The sequence below is a fragment of the Podarcis liolepis genome, assembly GCF_965112155.1.
Source record: "Podarcis liolepis genome assembly, chromosome: 16".
Taxonomy (NCBI): domain Eukaryota; kingdom Metazoa; phylum Chordata; class Lepidosauria; order Squamata; family Lacertidae; genus Podarcis; species Podarcis liolepis.
Genome location: NC_139567.1, coordinates 37,550,904 through 37,571,162, shown reverse-complemented (window position 1 = coordinate 37,571,162; position 20,259 = coordinate 37,550,904). Strand labels below are relative to the sequence as shown.

General features: G+C 44.1%; 1 protein-coding gene and 1 long non-coding RNA gene across 50 annotated transcripts in view; one reads left to right on the top strand and one right to left on the bottom strand.

The window, feature by feature from the left end:
- Positions 1-20,259, bottom strand: part of MSI2 (musashi RNA binding protein 2) — a 451,660-nt gene that overhangs the window by 131,919 nt on the left and 299,482 nt on the right. The gene's annotated exons all lie outside the window — the stretch shown is intronic.
- Positions 136-5,290, top strand: LOC310695556. The gene is made up of 4 exons (XR_014520160.1): positions 136-298; positions 1,731-1,853; positions 1,935-2,008; positions 4,503-5,290. It is a non-coding gene; the product is annotated as an uncharacterized lncRNA (long non-coding RNA).

Below are 20,259 nucleotides of genomic sequence, written 5' to 3'. Positions count from 1 at the left end.
CTATTTAGCTCTTCCTCTTCTCTAGCCATTATTATGCTCTCCCTCCACTGCCAGAGGCAGTATGCCTCTAAATACCAGTTGCTTGGTATCACAGGTTGGGCTCAGGTTCTGTTTCCCATGGAGATCTGACTGACCACTGTGAGAACAGAATGCTGGACAAGATGTGCCCTTGGTCTGATCCAGCAGGGAGGGCACTTCCTATGTTCTTGCGTCCAAAAACTGTCTTCCTCAGTAGCTGTTCCTACCTGGCCGTAAAACAGGACTGTACGAAGAATTAGGGTCTGAATTTGCTTGCAAGGTACCTCCCCCGCCTGAAGGGTGTTTTCTGAGGGACACTGTGTGCTTTGTTTGGTCTCAGATAAGCTATGTGCCATGTTATATCTGAATATATGTGCATAGCTGTTGTGTTGTCTTTATTTGGACCCCTCTCCCCTAGTTGTGTCATGTGTATATCTGAGGTTGTTGATATTTCTTCTGGCAATCTTAATTCTGGCTTAGGATTCATCCAGTCCAGGCTTTCGCATGATGAATTCTGCATATAAGTTAAATAAGCAGGGAGACAACATACAGCCTTGTCGTACTCCTTTCCCATTTTTGAACTAATCAGTTGTTCCATATCCAGTTCTAACTTTAGCTTCTTGTCCCACATAAGAGATTTCTCAGGAGACAGACGAGGTGATCAGGCACTCCCATTTCTTTAAGAACTTGCCATAGTTTGCTGTGGTCGACACAGTCAAATGCTTCTGCATAGCCAATGAAGCAGAAGTAGATGTCTTACTGGAAGTCTCTAGCTTTCTCCATAATCCAGCGCATGGCAGAATACCTTGATGGCAGCAAGTGAGGAGGAATTAAAGAAACTTTTAATGAGGGTGAAAGAGGAAAGTGCAAAATATGGTCTGAAGCTCAACATCAAAAAAACTAAGATCATGGCCACTGGTCGCATCACCTCCTGGCAAATAGAAGGGGAAGAAATGGAGGCAGTGAGAGATTTTACTTTCTTGGGTTCCATGATCACTGCAGATGGTGATAGCAGCCACGAAATTTAAAAACGCCTGCTTCTTGGGAGAAAAGCAATGAGAAACCTAGACAGCATCTTAAAAAGCAGAGACATTTACCTTGCCGACAAAGGTCCGTATAGTTAAAGCTATGGTTTTCCCAGTAGTGATATATGGAAGTGAGAGCTGGACCATAAAGAAGGCTGATCACCGAAGAATTGATGCTTTTGAATTATGGTGCTGGAGGAGACTCTTGAGAGTCCCATGGACTGCAAGAAGATCAAACTTCTCCATTCTGAAGGAAATCAGCCCTGAGTGCTCACTGGAAGGACAGATCCTGAAGCTGAGGCTCCAATACTTTGGCCACCTCATGAGAAGAGAAGACTCCATGGAAAAGACCCTGATGTTGGGAAAGATGGAGGGCACAAGGAGAAGGGGATGACAGAGGACGAAATGGTTGGACAGTGTTCTTGATGCTACCAACATGAGTTTGACCAAACTGTGAGGCAGTGGAAGACAGGAGTGCCTGGCGTGCTCTGGTCCATGGGGGCATGAAGAGTCGGGCACGACTAAATGACTAAACAACAAGAACCGCTAGTTTTGTTTTTACTTTGGAGTTAATGTTATTCTCATCATGGTTATTTTCATTATTGTAAGCCACATTGAAAACTTGATATGCCCAAATGATATATAAGTACTTCCTTCCTTCCCCTGTTTTCCTTTTTCCATCTTCAGTCTCACTCCTTGTTTTCATGCTTTTCTGACTGAAAATAGAAGGCTGGATTTGTAGCAACTACAGAGATGCCCAGATCTATAACAACAGGGACATTTAATTATCAGAAGCCTCCTTCCTTCCAGGTAGTTTTGTGCCATTCCCCCACCCCCCAAAAATTGCGCATTTTTTGTTCAAATTTGAGTTATAACGGTTCTGCATTTCAGTTACAGATACTGACAAATCTTTAAAAACTACTGATATGGGAAAGTAACAGCAGAAAGGCAGATAAAGGTATAGGGTAAGGGACCCCTGATCATTAGGTCCAGTTGTGATCGACTCTCGGGTTGCAGTGCTCATCTCGCTTTATTGGCCGAGGGAGCTGGCGTACAGCTTCTGGGTCATGTGGCCAGCATGACTAAGCCACTTCTGGCAAACCAGAGCAGAGCACGGAAACACCGTTTACCTTTCCACTGGAGCGGTACCTATTTATCTACTTGCACTTTGACGTGCTTTTGAACTGCTAGGTTGGCAGGAGCAGGGACCGAGCAAGGGGAGCTCACCCCGTCACGGGGATTCGAACTGCCGACCTTCTGATCAGCAAGCCCTAGGTTCTGTGGTTTAACCCACAGCGCCATCCGCGTCCAAGAAAGGCAGATACACATTCTTTAAACAATTTAACTATACAAATAAAAACCAAGTATTTATAAAGCATGTGCAAAAGTTCTCCTGATAGTCAGGACCAGTAAGCATCTGCTTTGATGACAGCTGAAGTCAGAAGGGAATCAGACCAGACTCCTCCCACCTCACCAGGTGACACGTCCCCCTGGGCGGCTTCTTTGTAGAGAAAGACTAGAGAAAGACTCCGTTGCCGCTTGAAGACTAGCCAAGAACTTCCAAATGCACCCAAATGAGTCCCGACCTGGCACAATCTCCTTGCCGCTTTTGTAACTCATTTGAAATTTTATTAGGTGCAACATAATTGATTACATAATCAAACGAAGAACGCACATTATCAAGATATTGTAGCACTTCACGGGACATTTAATCACCCTGCCTGGCACAGTGCCAAAATGAATTAGCCTGCATTAGAGCTGAAACACATCTTAGTCCTCATATTTGTTTCCATCCTTAAGGAAGGAACTTGCTTGTGCAAAAGGGCTCTCCAATTCATCACGAGGTTTCTCTGTTACCCAGGCTGCTTTATTATCCAAAAGAAATACCATTAAATTGCTGGGTTATAACTCAGCTAGGGATAGGGAACCATGTGGGCTCTCTGCATGCTGCTAGACTCCAACTCCCATCATCCCTGACCACTAGCAATGTTGGCTGGGGCTGATGGGAGCTGGATGCCAGAAACACCACAAGCTCCCCACCCCTAAACAAAGCAGTACTTTTTTAAAATGCCACATTGATTATTTCCTAGCACAAGGAGGCAACATATAAATATTACAATAAATATTTGTAATATTGATAAATATTGGAATATAGATGAACGTATTTCATGCAGACTTTCCAATATAGAGGCCCCAAAGCAGTTTACAATCATTGAGTTGTATTCAACTAATGGACCCAAATTAGTTAGGTCCATTATTTTCAGTGGGCCTACTCTTGAGTATGACAAACTCTGGAAACTACCCATAAAGGAAGAAGAAGAAACAGGCTATCTTGGACTTTTGACATGCTCTACCACTTTTTATTCTTCCTGAGATATGGAAGATGCAAACATTTATAGGCTCATGATGCTTAATGCATCTCACTGGATTGCTTTAAGTTATTATGCTGTATGATAACTAGTGACTTTCAGCTTAAAGGGTGCTGTAAAAACTATTTAAATAAATAAATAATGGCTTTAAAGGTTAAAACAATACTGACAATCTCCTTACAGCAAAAAATAATTTTTTAAAAAATATAAATGAATTTCTGTTATGTCAAGGAAGGTGCATTCATATAAAGACCAAGAAAACTGCAAGCTCTTTTCTGTCTTTACCGTACATAAAAATCAATAAAATAATAAAAAGGTTAATATCCAGGCAAGTAAAATCTTGTACCAAGGAGAGCTGAATTCTGCAAAAGTTGCGCAAGTACATTTGAGTAAGTTCTATCTTGCACAACTTATTCCTTAGTTATTATCCGTTTGCCTTGTTGATTCCAGATTTGTCTGTCTGGGGTAGGGTAAAGAACTATATCTGCAGGGCAGTGAAGCCACTGGAACTCTCAGTTCTCCCCCTACGTGACTTTGGCTAACAATGTACTCCCAGAAGCACTAGAAAGTCACTCTTTTTTCTTTTTTTTAAAAGGAAACACAATATTTTAAGGAAAGTTAAATCTGTACCCAGTCCCATATTTTAGACTTTGATAAAGCTTCTACTTTGTGGCAAGCATTTGGCTATAGCTGCATGCCTGATGTAACTGAGAAAGTTAAGCAAGAGAGTTATCAGATATTGCAGCTAAGCTGAACTGGTTGTCAGAAATGCCTCCGATGCACCTGAATAAAGCTGCAAATCCTACCAGTCCAAACTACCATGTATCTGACTTAGGCCCATCAATTAGGAGGCGACACACCTCCCTCCCTGGGAATCATCGGCATCTGGCCAAAGAAAGCAAAGAAAGCATGGGGCAACTATTCTAGGGGTGGCTCATCATCTGGTTTCAGGCAAGGGGGTGGTGGTGGGAAATGAGACGTTGCATAAAATGCAGCATTGGCCATTTACCAAAGCTAAGCCGGAAAAGAATGCCTCTACTCAGAGCCCTCCCCGCTCTTGCCACTGAAATTATTTAATTCTCATCACCAGACTCCACTGAGGCGATCAACAGCTGCAGGACAGAGCAAAAGAGCAATGACGTGTCTGCAGCACTGACTTCGCATGGGGGAATTTTCTCAACAGCTGAGGCTCAGCGCTCAAGGTGACTCCTAAGTGATTGGTTATTGAGGGAAGAATCAGGGTGGATAGTGAAGGAGAAAATCAGATGTCCTTCTAATCACAAAGATATTCATGTGTCTTTTTAATCATGCCGAGAAAAGAGAAAACACAGCTACCAGCAGCAGCAATTGGTCACTTTGAAGGGTGCATGTGGTTTTACAGTGTCCCGAGAGGCCTTGTCTTCCAAGGTGAGATCAATGACTGCCCTAGCCTGCCTGCCTTGTGAAGTGGGGCTGCCACAATTCCAGTTGGGGCTTTAAATAAACAAAATGTCTAATTGCCCAGATGTTTTTATAGGATAAAGAGTTTTGTTGCACTGGGTGTTGTTCCAAAGACAGGGGCACTGTGACAGGAAACAGGCCAAGGTTCTTTCAACCCTGATTTGTTTGGGAGAAAACTCTTGATCCTTCCACTCACTCTGCATGACAGACATTATAGGGGAGCTGGAAGGAGCTGGAAGCTCAGAAGTCCACAAAGCAGATATAATAAAAGCACTGACTGTGGTCAAGAGAAGTAAGCGCAAAAAAATGACACACCTGACCTTGGGCTATAATAATTCCATTGATTCTGTAATAACTCTTCCCCTTCAGGCTTTCGCTTCAGGCAGCATTCCATAATCATAGCAACTATATTGCTGGGCAGACAGCAGCTGCCCAATACTTAAGATAAACTGGCATATAACATTAACCTGGGAAAAAGATAATCTCTGTACAGTCAAAGGTTTTATCCGAGTGTAAGGCATCAGGGAGATGAATGACCAATACTTTGTGGAGCTATAAAAGAAATGATTGGTTGTGTTTAGGACTTTTTGAGCTTGAAAACAGATCTTTGCTATGGGCTTTCTACTGGTTGTTGTACAAAACTCTGTGGGATCTGCTCTGCATTGCATGCCTGTATATCATTCATCCACTGAACCACACCAAGCCCAGTTCAATGTAAAGCATAAGATGGTACAGTCAAGAGTGGGCAGCCAGTACATACAGCAAAATCCCCCACTCATTTTCCATTTCCTGAAAGTTCAGAGTTATCTATAGTTTAAAAAGAAAGAAAACAGTATCCCTTACACAGTATAGATGTAAATTGAGGAAGGGGTTGGGACATTGGTAAAGCATTTGCTTTAGTGCATAGTTATTAATTATACTTTATTCCCCCTTGAATTTGGGGCTTCTAATGACTGGGACATCTACACACTAGGCAGGTTCAGAAGCTCCTTAGCCCAGTCATAAGGAGTGGGGGGAGAACGGCACCTGGCAGGCTCATGACCCAGTTAGGATGATACGGAGGTGCCAACTATATGAACTGATGTCCCCATGCACACACATGAAGGTGCCAGTTCATACAATTGACATCTCCATCCAATACCAGCTGGGCTGAAAGCTTATTACCTGCACCATGCATGTCTTTGGGCAAATATGTGAAGGCCAAGAAGAGTGTGGACCGGCCCTCCATGTAGAAAGGTAGAAAATGGGGTGGGAAAGTTTAGACGCTGTTGCTTCTGCTCTGTTTACAGCTCTTCTGGTTGCCACTGGCCTACTGCACCAAACACACAAAGGGAGCCTTGGCACATGCAATAATTTTAATGATTTGGCATGGCATCATCAAGAAAATATTACGTGAATATCAATGAAGACCCTCATCTTACCCACTTACAAAAGTAGAATATATTCTGTGTAAATAGCTTCTCAACGAACACCACAAGTAGCAACACAACATAGCTTTAGATGTTTCACTCACACACGCACGTCCAGAGCAAACTCACAAACATACCAGCGTTTGTTTCTGATCCATATTTTCAAAGGAAAATTGAGCTGTTAAGGAGTAAGGAGTGAGCCTCTCATATAGCATCAGATTTGATGCGTCTGCTTTAATGTTCAAGGCCACAGGCAACAAGAGGAGGATAACATCAGTTCCTTAAATGCATATCAAAGCAAACAGGTCTGGGTTTAACATGAACACCAGCAAATGAGAAGTTCTATTAAGATAATCATGTTTTACATATATCTTTAAGAACTGGGGAGTACAGGGAGACATGCCAATTACAGAAACACCCATTTACAACCCCCATGTCAGATTGTCAGAAGGAAAGAAAAATCTCCTGCGGCTTTAACAGATAACGGATGCCTTTCAGGAAAGCCCGGTAGGTATTAAAAGAAGAGCAACTGGTTGCACACTGAAAAAAAAGGCAGCTTTCTTCAGCAGCTGTCAGCAAGTGCAAAGAACGGCATATATACCTCTGCTCTAGCAAACAGAAAGCTCAGGCATCTGTGTTGGGGCGACAATCTGTTTGGAACTGGAATGTATGTAAATACAATCAAATCGGAGACGTTCCTGCCGTCTGTGTAGCAGACAGAATCTATCGCCAAAGCTTAAAACTAACAATGTGTGTCTGCTTTTTCTGCTGAACAAAGGCAGCACCCTGTTCTCCCCCCAAGTTATGTCTATATCAAAAGCCGACAGAACTAAAGGCCCCTGTGATCATTTTCAAAGGGCTTTTTGTCACAGAGTGAGGGTTTGCTTCCAACAGGACCAGCCTCTCCCCCTGCCGCCTCTTTCTTTCATGATGGCACTGCATAAAGACGAAACTTTCCAATGAGGAATATCTCAACCCTCGTCTTTCAGGAGGAGCCACATCAGCACTGGTGCCAAACTATGCCCAGGTGTACATCACACAGGTACTTTTTAGTACAAAAACCCACCCTGAGAAAACAAACTCCTACCTTCAGCATATGAAAAAGTGGCCATATGAATCTTCCAGAGACATGAATAGAAAGCCATACACTGTTTTCAAAATGTGCTTTGTTGCCCTTGATTCTAAGTTTCCCCTTGAACAAAAATCCTTCTCTGTGCTCAATTATAACAGATAAACATCAGAAGCTTTGTACCCAGGGCTCCTGGGTCCCCCATGTCAGTCAACACCAGGGGTCAGCAAACTTTTTCAGCAGGGGGACGGTCCACTGTCCCTCGGACATTGTAGGAAGCCGGACTATTTTTTTTTGGGGGGGGTGAACGAATTCCTATGCCCCACAAATAACCCAGAGATGCATTTTAAATAAAAGCACACATTCTACTCATGCAAAAACACAAGCCAGACCCCACAAATAACCCAGAGATGCATTTTCAATAAAAGGACATATTCTACTCATGTAAAAACACCAGGCAGGCCCCACAAATAACCCAGAGATGCATTTTCAATAAAAGGACACATTCTAATTATGTAAAAACATGCTGATTTCTGGACTGTCCGCGGGCTGGATTTAAAAGGCGATTGGGCCGGATGCGGCCCCCAGGCCTTAGTTTGCCTACCCATGATCAACACCATCACCATCCTATTCTTCAACAATAATGGCCAGACCTCCTTGCCCAGGCCAGCTGAGATAGCTGCTAATCCATTTTAATCAGTCCCATAAGTAGAGAAGGGGGCAAACAACACTTTTTCTCTTTTCCATGAAAACTGCTGGTTGGACACAATTTAACTTTTCTTCTGATCCATCCAGATGAAAAAAGGCTGGCAAAGGATGGGAACGGTCAAAGCTTCCTCTGAAATATTGTAATAGGATGCAAAGAGAGCGGGAGAATGCAATGATAAAAACAAGATCCGTCACTACAGTGCTGGTGCCAGGCTCTTTTGCAGTTTAGGCAAGGCTAACTCTTGCACCACCACCACTCCAAAAAAATTGCTAACTTCAGAAACAGATGTATTGTAGAAAGAATTAAAAACACAAAATTTGAAACTGCTTAATTCACTTTAGATTGTCAGAATAAGTAATATTTGATTATCCTTCTCAAATACAAAAGAAAATGCTTTAGCACACAAATCATTTTGAATAAGCTTGCGAACTGTGATGGTAAAATTTAAGTCTCTTTAAAGTTTCAATTTGAGGCACATCAACATCTTGCTTTGTGTGCCTCTTCCTTTGCAAATTTTGTCACCAATTACTACAGGTCAAGAGCTGATGCTTGGGCATGTTCAACTGATATAGTTGTCAGGCTAACTAGTTTCTTTCGCAAAACTGTTGAGCAAATGTAAGTTTTTATAAGTCTGAGCTTTGAGAAACTGGGTTTACCACTTTCCCGTGACACTGGAAGTGTAGGGAGGATCCTTAGAGAAACAGAAACGTTAGACACTTTGTGCAGGAGTTTTTGTTGTAGTATGAAGAGAAGTACTCCTTGCAGCAGCATAGATTTTGGAAGCCTTTGAGCTATTGCCATAAGGTCACAGCACAGATATAAAACTGTGCCCCTCAAGGAGCAGTACTGCACCCCTTTGTGGTCTGTGCTCTAGGCGGCTGCCTAGCTGGCCTAATGGTAGCACTAGACCCGGGTCACTACAGCACACAATGACCTGGTTAGCAGTTATAGCCAAGTAATGTTTGATTCCAACTAAATATACGGAAAAACTTTCTGACAGTAAGAGGAACGGTCTCTTTCCGGAAGTTGTGGACTCTCCTTCCTTGGAGGTTTTAAAGCAGAGGTTGGATGGCCATCTGTCATGGAGGCTTTAGCTGAGATGACCCTTGAGGTCCCTTTCAACTCTACGATTCTATGATTGCATATGCATGGCACCATCAGTGCACATAATAACAGTATGAGCAAGGATGGAACTCTTAAGAAAAAAATGAGCTTCTAACCCAACTCAAACACTGGCCTAGAAACCCTATAAAACCAGGACAATTTCATATCAAGCTGTCCATCACTAACAGAAATCTTACTATGCAGTTTAAACACAGTGACCAAGTTTGGCTTTGTTTTGCTGTTTAATCAGTGCAGCTTGTCCTTCTATCCACAGATAGGAAATCACACTTGTAGGAAAAAAACAAGATAGTGTAGCAATCATCCAAACTAGGAGTGTTCAAATGGTCACCTCAAATGTCCAATCAGTTTGTAACATTGTTGCTTTGACCCGACTGGAACCTGATCCCATTGTTTTTTTCCTAACATGAGCTGTGCTGTTAAGGCCCAGAGATGCTTCCTGCTGCTTCAGCTGTCTGTCTTATACAAAGACCACGGATACGACAGGTTCATCCTGCCGCAACCTCACAGCAGACAGGGAGCTAACCAATTTGTTCCTCCTTTGATCAATTGAACTATTCCCCAACCGAGATGAGTATAGTAAACTGAACATAGCTAAATCAACCCAATAATCGCGAGGTCAGCAAAGGCCAACTGGGGTGCAGACTAAAAGGCTGGAGAAGGCTAACACTCTTGATTGCTTAAGTGTGGTTAAGTAGCCAGGAATGTTACCTCTACATCTACCGAAGGAATTGTGCTGGATACTGACATCTCAGCCTTGGGGAAATTCTGTCTTACCCCCTTGAGTCTCAAAGTTGACAACATATACCGTATTTTTTTGCACCATAACACTCACTTTTTTCCTCCTAGAAAGTAAGGGGAAATGTCTGTGCGTGTTATGGAGAGAATGCCTACGGGTGGTGGTGGGGATCTGCTGCAGTCGTGAGGATCCATGGTTCCCCTTCCTTTCCTCCTCTGTGGCCCGCTTTGAGACAGCAAAGCGGGAGAGGAGAGGAGCCTTCTCCTCTTATACCCCTCTTCTGCATTATGAATAGCATCCTTCTCCACCCAACCCACGCGTGTTCCTTGTCCCTTGAGTGCTTTTCCTTCCCTCCCCACTTAAAACGTGGTTACAAAGCATGGATCCACATGGATCCTCAGGATTTTTGCACTGGGCTACCCCAAACTCACCGTCAGATCACATGTCTGTGGCCACAGCATGAACCACAAAAATCATACACCCACTGTTTCGTTTAGAATATTTTTTTCCTTGTTTTCCTCCTCTAAAAACTATGTGCGTGTTATGGTCGGGTGCGTGTTATAGAGCGAAAAATACGGTACTTACATATTTATTGCTTACATATTTCCAAAAATTCTCTACATTTGGGGATAATTCTGCATAAGAATCGCTGGTGCAGGGTGGAAAATATTGTGGAACAGAAATTTCCCCTCTTTTAGTTTTTCCAAGGACAGTTTTCTAGTTTTAGTTTATTTTATTTCAACCTGACATTTACGTACCACTTATTCAACAAAGCTACCTAGATGGTTCACAAAAAAAACTTAGAAGTACACTAAAAAGGAGGAGGAGCATATGTCAAAACTGTATTAATTTAACCAAGATAAGAGCAGTTTTCAAAATGCATTGGGTCACACAGTTAATTAGTAACATAATTAATGAGTACAGTACGAGTTGAACTGGGGAAGCTGAAATGATACGATACTGGTCAAATCTAAAATCAAAGCTGTAATTAACATTCCCCCCCAGGTGAGTCTCCCCAGGAAGCATGCATTTTCTTCATCAAATATTTCAGTTCATCTATTTCTGGCTACTGGAAAAAAGTCAGATATTTATTTTGCATAACAAATTAATAAGGTGTGGTAGGACTGTTTGTAGCCTGCACTGTGAGAGGGCAGGAAGCCAACCAACCAACCAAACCCTCTTCTTGTTACCTTCAAGGTGCCACCAAGTGTGGACATCTTTATTTTATTTTTGCTGCCTCCAACCTTTTGGAAACTTGGTGGTGCAATGGGTCAGTCCATCTAGCTGTTAAGCAGGTTTGTGGTTGGAGCCCATCCAGAGACAGCTGTGGACAGGATTCCTGCATTACAGGGGGTTGGCTGGATGACCCCTGGTACACCCTTCCAAATCAACAATTCTATGATTCAGCTGTAACACTTGACATGCCGAGGACTGCTTGTGCCATTGAGAGTATAATTGTGGCAGAGAGGGAAAGCCCCTATTGTGTGAAAATCCCAGCACTTGTTTTAAGCATGAGGTTGCACTATGTTCCAACTAATTTCAGAATCCAGTACCATGCATAATGGAAGCAACACCTTCCACTCAGCCAGTAAAAATGAGTATCAGCCAGCAGCCATACCTCATACTAATTAAATGAAGTATCCTTTTGCATTTCCTGAACAAGTCCAGGCCAGTCCCTTTTCAACAAGGACGAGGGCCCATTGCTAATAAACTGTTAGGCGTACTCCATTTTATATTTCCAGAGAACTTCCAAGTTCACTCATTTTTCAGCAAAGGGTAGAGCCAGAAATAGATTGAACAAACAGAAATGCCCCATGGTTGGGCTTTCACCCTATGGCATGACATTTAATTAACTCAGCTCAGGGTGTCTCAGGAGCTCTCCACCTGTGCCGCTCATTACAAAATTTAAGTCTGGCCCCTTTGTGAAAAGCCCCCTTCACATTCTGGGAGGTGCTGTGTTAGAATGATTCCCTAAAGCACAGTGAACTTTTTTCAGCATTCTGCCCAGGAGGTTGCTCCGAGCTCCATGCCACACCAATTCAGCTTTTTCAGACATTTCCAGCAGGCTGATCCATACCACACTTCACCAAGACATGATGCTCCTTTGATGGACAGTGATGTCAGTGGGCTTTTCTGTCTGTCTGTCACTCACACTTTAGCTAGACCCCTTCTTTACCACCACCACCCCAGTTTCCTTGCCTCCAAACCTTGTTTGTTCTTTGTTTTCAGGACTAATCAGGGACTTAGTGGAGAATCAAGATTTTGGCTCAAGGGCTGCCCAATAATCACTACCCAAGCTTTAACTTTTAACCTTCCTATGAACTTTTGACTCTCCTATGCAGCAGAGCCTCTAAAAGAAAAGCAACGATTTTACAACCAAACACAAAATGGCTGAAAGTCCTACAGAGTCAGTAACACATGGTATACAATATTGCCATGGGTTATATGATATACTTTCCAATTCAAAATTTTCTAGAAACCCTACATCAGTAATCAGAAGTCACATTCCATGCTTCTGTGGGATCAACTATATATGACACATCTGTGGAACTTCTGGCCCTCCAAATGTGGTTGGACTATAACTTCCATCATCCCTTAGCATTAGGCACTGGCTGGGGCAGAAGGGAACTGAAGTCCCAACTACAGCTGAAGGGCTACAATTTCCCCATCCCTGAACTACAGTTATAAGTCTACATAATATTAGACATATCTACTGAGCTCAATGATCATAAAGCTGACTTTCATTATGATTCTCCATTAAACATTTATTGAACATCTTCGGGGAAACCCAAAGTTAAAGAACAACATACAAGACCAAATATCACCCGGAGAGAAGCAGAAAGAGAAGTGAATATATTACGAGCACACTCAGTGCTATCTTCCTGAAGTGTTTTCACAGCCTTCTCTGTGCTGTCTTGCCCAGGCCCAAATCTATGACCCTGCACTTCCCAGCATCCCAAACCTAGAAAGAACCCATAAGGTTCCATTTTCACTCACAGCAGAAGCCATTACACACTTCCTGTCAAATACGTTTGAATGTGAAAAGGCAACTCCCTACAGAGACCATGTCAAAGGATTGCTAGATCTCGGGTTTTGAAGTCTCCAACCCAGAGTCTCAAAGGGAAGTAGTTAAATCCATGGGTGCAGAGCAAGAAGCAAGAGAAGGACCTATTTGGGTTAGAAGCTGAAGGGAGGAGGATTATTTTGGTCAGAAAATCTGATCTTAAGGCAGCAATGACTTGAGAATGCACTGCCCTGATACTGCTGGATATGGAACTGCCTGGTCTTGATGTGTGTGTGTGTGTGTGTGTGTGTGTGTGTGTGTGTGTGTGTGTGTGTTTTCCTCCACAGCAGTGAAGCAGCAACAGTATAATCTGTTGGAGAGTAGACAACGCACGTGAACACATTCTGACTGCTTTAGTCACTACTGCTGGTGGGATGGGGCAGGAGCAGCAAGAGAAACGCCCCCACATCAAGGGACAGAAATGTGTGATGACACCTTTCCCTGGCTGCCATTAGCCCAAGTGAGAGTAGTGGGCACCTGCTCTTTCCTGTGGCTATTGCAGAACTTGAACAAAACATCAACATTAACAACCAAGGAAGGCCTGATGAGTGGACAGATAACATAGCTGTCTTCAGTCAGTCTGCATTGAGCCAGGAGCCACAGGCTTACCTGCTGCTCTAGCCCCAGGGCCAAAATAATGGAAGAGGCTATTTTCAGCACTTGGAACATAGGAGCTTTCCCAGTCAACGCTGCCTTCTTATTTTGAAAAAGAAAATTGACACAGAGCTTAAATATAAGGTTGGGTTAAGCCCCTTAGGGAAATCAGTTATGGTTGGTTTAAAATCACAAGTCACCACACCTTAGGAGGTTAAGGAGACACATTATTATCACAATTTCCCCCACAAACATTTCAGCGGAGAGAGCACTGTCTCAGGCCACCCAAATATTTTTTTGCAACCAGACTTGCTATGCCTCCCAACCCAACACTTGATCCCATGTGCCATGCTGGTGCTCCATGCAGTATATCTGGAAGACCTGCCATTAACTGCATTTACAAAGTTCAATGCCATCCAACACTCAGTGCTGTCCAACGATCTGTGTTATTTTAAATATTGTGATTCTCCCCATCGGAACGTGATGGACAGCTAATAAGAAGGCAAGCCAAAGTGCTGAATGGGGGTAATTATGTGGTGGTTCAATAGGCTGAGACGACAACTGCGTGGATCTTCTACTGTGAAATGTAAGCATGCCCTTTCCCCAGGGCTCTTATTTAAATACTGCTCTGTCTCCCACAGCCTTGTGCTGGAAGGATACTGCTCGGCGCACTCCTCATAAAACCACATAATTATGAATAATGCCTCGCTTTAACAAAATAAATCACCAAGCGTCCTAGAAAAGGCGGCTAATTCCGACATACTTCAGGAATTTTATTAAAAATGCCAAGCAAAATGAGGCACCCTTTTCCCTGAAAGGCTGATCTTCTGCTGTTCTTTTTCACCGCTTGCCAGTCTAATAGGGATTCCGTGGGACAGGATATGTCAGGGGGTGGGAGACAGAATGGTCACCTGATGGCAAGTCCAACCTAAATTTAAAAACACTTCTGAAGAAGTGTGCATGCACACGAAAGCTTATACCAAGAACTAACTTAGTTGGTCTTTAAGGTGCTACAGGAAGGAATTTTTTTATTTTGACTAAATTTAAAAACGCTTTAAGAGTGATATCCAGTGGCAGAATGGGACTTTATCTATTGACATATTTAAGACTCTTGCACAGGAAAACTGTCTTCTCAATGGCCAAAGTAGCAAAATAGAACCTCCAGGTTCAGAGTCAGTACACCTCTGAATACTAGATGCTAGGGGGCAAACAACAGGGGAGGCCTTCGCATCCTTCTTGTGAGGTTTTGAAGGCTTGCGATTGGGCACTAGGAGGAGCAACAGGCCATACCAGATGGATCTTTGCCCTGGTCCAGCAGGGCTCCTCTATTTATGTTTTTTTTTTGCCTCTTTTTTGTTTTTGTTTTCAAAAGCAGTACAGCATAGTTTGCAGTTATGGTTCAAGGCTGCCTTTTAAAAACCCCAGAGTTCTTTACACACACAAGTGTGACTGAAATTTCCCCAAGCTCCTAGGTGGCTTCCTGAATCTTAAAGAAGCTGGAGTGGACAGCACAGTGTGATAGGGTGTTGCTGCTGCACAGCTCCTACAGCATTTAATGCCCCTAGAGTTGCATCCAATATTAGTGCATTAGAGAGACTCTTGGTGCTGTTGTGCATGTGGGCTCCATTTCTGGTTTAGACCACTTCAAGCGCACTCTAGTGCCCGGTACTCTAGATGCATTAAAACAGTTAAGTGAAGCACTAACGGGCGAGACAGAATCCAGGTCATATTCCACTGTGCTACAGAGCAAAGGAGAGATGGGAAACCAGGCCACACCAGCAGATCTGAGAACACCTGCATTTGCCTCTTCCTCAGCTGTCAACTAGCAGCAGCCATTTCGTCATGCTGAGGGAGTGGGGGAGAGTTGGGAAGCAGGCCTGCTCTGTTAGCTCTCCTAAGAAAGTAGTGCTCGAACTTGCTCACTTTCCTTTTCCCTCCCCATCTGCCTTTCCTTTTGCTTCACATATTTCAGATTGTAAGTCTGAGGGACAAAGGCTGCTTCTTTTAAAAACAGTGATTTGTAAGCCTTTTGGCTGAAGTGGGTTAAAAATGTGTTAGATAAATGTATGCATGTTTGTTTACAGAATTTATGGGGAGGAGGGGGGGATTCAAATCCACCTTCAATTCCACTTCAGGTAGACTTTGGTGGCAACCCTTTCTTTTTATAAGCAGAGCACAATATGGGCTGTGCTGCCAGTTCTGCCCAGCTACATTTCTAGCCTAGCATAAGTTGAGGTGGTCCAAGGAGAACCATTTTTAATTACTTTTAAACACTTTGGAGAGGTGGCGGGGAAATCAGTAATTGTAATTACTTATTGGTGTCAAAGCCTTTGAAAGCCATCTAAAGGGTTTTGAAGTACCTTAACTTGAATGCAATCCTGCTGTGTGAGCTGGAGGAAGTAAATCCAATCGCCCCACCTTTTGTCTGCCTCCAAGGTTTGGATTACAGAAATCCGTTAGCAGAGGGCAATTCGAGGGCAATGTTCTTAATAGCTGGTGCAGCCCACCTTTTAGTCCTCAAAGCAGGACAAAAACATCTGACCAATATATTTTAAGTGAAATGAATCCATGGAGATGGATTGTTGTGAATCCATGTTACAACAGCTCTTGGTGCCTCACCACCACCCTTTCCTCCCGCTTAGCATAGACCAATTAGTTTCCAATCTTTATTTACATATGTGAGAACTGTTAAGCATCCATAAATTTTTATGCCAGGCCTCTAGAGAGATAATTTAGAAGTTGGGAAAAGCAATTACCCTGTAGGCTGACAAAGTCCTCACCACCTCAGCAGCCAAAAAGAAGCCTCAGCCATTCCACCCCCACCTGCCCGCAAAAGCTACCACTTTCTCCTTGATTTTAGGGTGCAACTACCCATTGCAAATTAACACAAGCCTGTCACCAAAAAGAGCTAACTCATTTCCCATTAACCCAATAAAAAAAACATACTATACTTGCATACCGGATAGCACTTTTTAAAAACATTGTGCCTGTGATAAAATGTTGCAGCGCATCCCTACTTGCTAGGATGAGTGTTGCTGTTCAGGGCTGCAGACAGGCAGGATGTGGCGCGTTAGAGCAGTGTTTCCCAACCTTTTTTGGGCAAAGGCACACTTGTTTGATGAAAAAAATCTCGAGGCACACCACCATTACAGCCCCGTGACGTCAGCGCGCAGCGTCATGCCGGGAGGAACGCACGAAAGTGTAAGTTTCAATTTTTTTCCCTCCCCCTTGCCGGGGAACCTCCAAGCTTTGGGGGTGGGGAGGGAGGAGGCAGCAAAGCGAGGCAGGAAGGAGAGCGCGGCTTGGCTGGGTGAGCTTTGGCAGGGGCAGGGAATGAGAGCCGCGAGGCGGGCGCTGCGGACGGAGGCGCTGCCCGCCGAGCTCGCAGGCAGCCAGGCAGGCAAATGGCGAGAGCCCCATGCTGGGCGGCCTCTCCTCGCCGCCGCCGCCCCGCCTCTCGCCGCCCGACTCGCCCGTCTCCCTCCAGGCAACATCTCGCGGCACACCAGGCAACATCTCGCGGCACACTAGTGTGCCGCGGAACAGTGGTTGGGAAACACTGCGTTAGAGTGTGGCTCAGGCCTTAGAATTTCATAGCTATACAGCAGGCAAGAGAGTGGGTTCTGAAGAGCGGAAAAGGAACAGATTCGGAAGGGACCCCGAGGGCCATGTAGTCCAACCCCTTGCAATGCAGGAATCTTAACACATGGCCCTCCATCACGTATGAAACCATACCGAGCCCCGCTTAGCTTTGCAAACATGGTAGAAGTTTTATTGCTGCGTCACCCATGAAACATTCCCATATAGTTCAGGGAGGAGAGTTGAAAACCCCTAATCCTTCAGTCCAGGATACTTATTATTATGAGCGGTTTGGAGCATGAGCAGGTTGATTTCCACCTTTTTGCCCCTCCTCCCCCATTGACACGACAATATTCTATTGGAAGCTCACAGATGCTTATTAGACCACTTTGTATTTTACGAAAAAAACATTTTAATTTTAGAAACACCTTAAGTTAAAAACTTTCCTGCTCTTAGAGAGAATGATGATCCCCCCCCCCCAAAAAAAAAAAAATCCCCAAGAGGCAAGAAATAGGACCAATGGTTTACCAGGAACAACAAACCATCGAGATCCAGGGGTGGCTGAGTGTGTTGTGAGAGCTCAAATGCCAAAGGATTGGGCCCAATCCTTCCTCACTCTTTTGAAATTAGTTAAGTTGCCTTAAATACCCTCCCCCCCCCAAAAAAAACGCAAGATACTTTCCCCTCAAGATGGTTGATATAAAAACTGTGGTGAGATATATATATTTGCAAAGAAAGTTTTCAAGCCATCAATCAAAGCTGGCCTGAGGCAACTGCCTCCCTCTGCTACTTTGACCACACTGCTCTCTTGAGATAAACACAGGACTTTTTACAATTATCTTTTGCCCACAAGCAAAACCAAAAGGGGAGGGGGAGCAAATCTTTCTACCAGTCAATAATGGAAACTTTCAATAGATCACAAAGAGAGATATTTTCAGTGTGTTTCAAATCAAGTTCAAAAAGACAGCTGGTGAAAAGGAAGTGCGGGGGGGGGGAGTCACCTATCTGCAGCTTTTTGCACTTTTGGGAAATGGTGTTAATTCTCACAACTTAAAAAGGAAACATCTCTGACTTATTTCAAGAGAAAAAGGAGGTATTTGAATCTCATCATTCCCACTCCCCACTTCCACAAAGCCACTCAGTCCAGATTAGGGTGCTGGCTGACTTCAGTGAGGTAATTCTTACCATTGAGGCTAACTAGTCAATTTAGGAACAAGTGCTTTGAACGCTTGAGGCAAAGTTCTTCCACAGAGCGAAGAGGGTGGGGAAGGTAGGTTTTCAAAACTTCTATTAGCCTGTTCTGACATCAATCTACACTCTGCAACCCAAGCCACCAAAGCAGTTGGCCCCTCTCACCCCATACCCGAGACTTGCTTTCCTGAGGAGGCACTTAGTCCCCCTAGGTGAGGTCTGCCTCCTCCATACATTCTCCCTAGCCTAGCAATATCTACTCTAATCTTCACCAACCTGGTGCCCCTTCAGATGTTTTTCACTGCAACTCCCATCTGCCCCAGCCAGATGGTCTACCCCAACTGGGAACACCTCTCCAAGGAATAGGGAAAAAATGTCTGGCAACTTGAGGTCCTTGGATCTGGCACCTTCGGCATGGAAAGTGGTAGTTTTACTGTACAACAGATCTGTATCTGCCCCTTCTGAACATATGAACACAGGAAGCTACCTTACTTGCCAGACTAAAGTTCCTCAGAGTTATTCTCAGACGGTTCTGGGGTGGGGCAGTCTTTTACTTGGGCGGTGGCGGAAGATCTCCACTGGTAGGCAGGCAAGACATAATACCACAAAGGGGTGGGATTTCCTTTTCAGCCCCAGACCAGCCAGTCCAATGAGCAGTTTGCAGGACACAACAGAAGAAGAGTTTGGATTTGATATCCCGCTTCATCACTACCCGAAGGAGTCTCAAAGCGGCTAACATTCTCCTTTCCCTTCCTCCCCCACAACAAACACTCTGTGAGGTGAGTGGGGCTGAGAGACTTCAAAGAAGTGTGACTGGCCCAAGGTCACCCAGCAGCTGCATGTAGAGGAGCGGAGACGCGAACCCGGTTCCCCAGATTGCAAGACTACTGCTCTTAACCACTACACCACACTGGCTCTCTACACCACAACAGAGCTCCGACACCACACCTATACATAGAAGTTTGGTTTGGCAAGCACCTTGTCTGCATCCTCAGTCCACAAAAGCTGGAACTGATCCCATAAAACCAGATCAGATGATGCATTGCACCTGCAACAACAATGGCATTAAAGTAGTCATGCGAGCGAGCGACTCTATGCCCATTGTGCCTCACAAACTTGTCACAGCGGGACTCCAGTGATTTTGAGTCACCATCCCCCAGGGCAGCTGTTGACATATCCCACAACACAAGTTCTGGATGCAGTGGAGGCAGAAAAGGAAAACCCTCTCTGCTACATTCACTGCTGAATGATGCACATGTTTGGAAGCCTTCACAGAGAGTTTCATGCCATTTGTGCTCCAGTCGCCTCCCCCCCCCCCCACCGGGCTTTTCCCAGTTCCGCTACCTGAGATCCTTTTATAGCAGGAAATCCTGGAGATTGAAACCAGGGCCTTCTGAAAGCAAATGGTGTGCTCTACCACTGAGCAACAGCTGTAAAATGGCCTTCTAAAACAGGCCAGGTGTTTTATATCTACATGTGATAGCTATTGTGTGGGATGGCTGATTTACTGGCTTCTTGAATGCCACACACTTCATTTGTGGCTCAGCTGAGCCAGGAACTATCAGCTTATATGAAACGCTCTTCACCATTGCCGGCCACCATGAGGTTCTCGTGCTTCTAGAATGCATTGCTTAGTGTCTGTCAGGCCCCATCATGACAGGCCTTTAGGAATGCAAGACCTACTTGTTTTTGCTGTTTTTCCTTAAGATAGAATTTACTGAGTTCCTGATGGCTCTTGGTTGCAATTATGGATTGGATTTTACCACTCTGTGAGCTAAATGTCTGTTTTATTATCACGGCTGGCTTTTAATTATTTGATGCCTGTGATTGAATTGTATTTTATTTACCCGAAATTGTGGCTTTAAAGTGTTTTAAATAAGTAAAAAGAATATAAATGCAGTGGTACAATAGTGGAACTGGGGGAAAGGAGA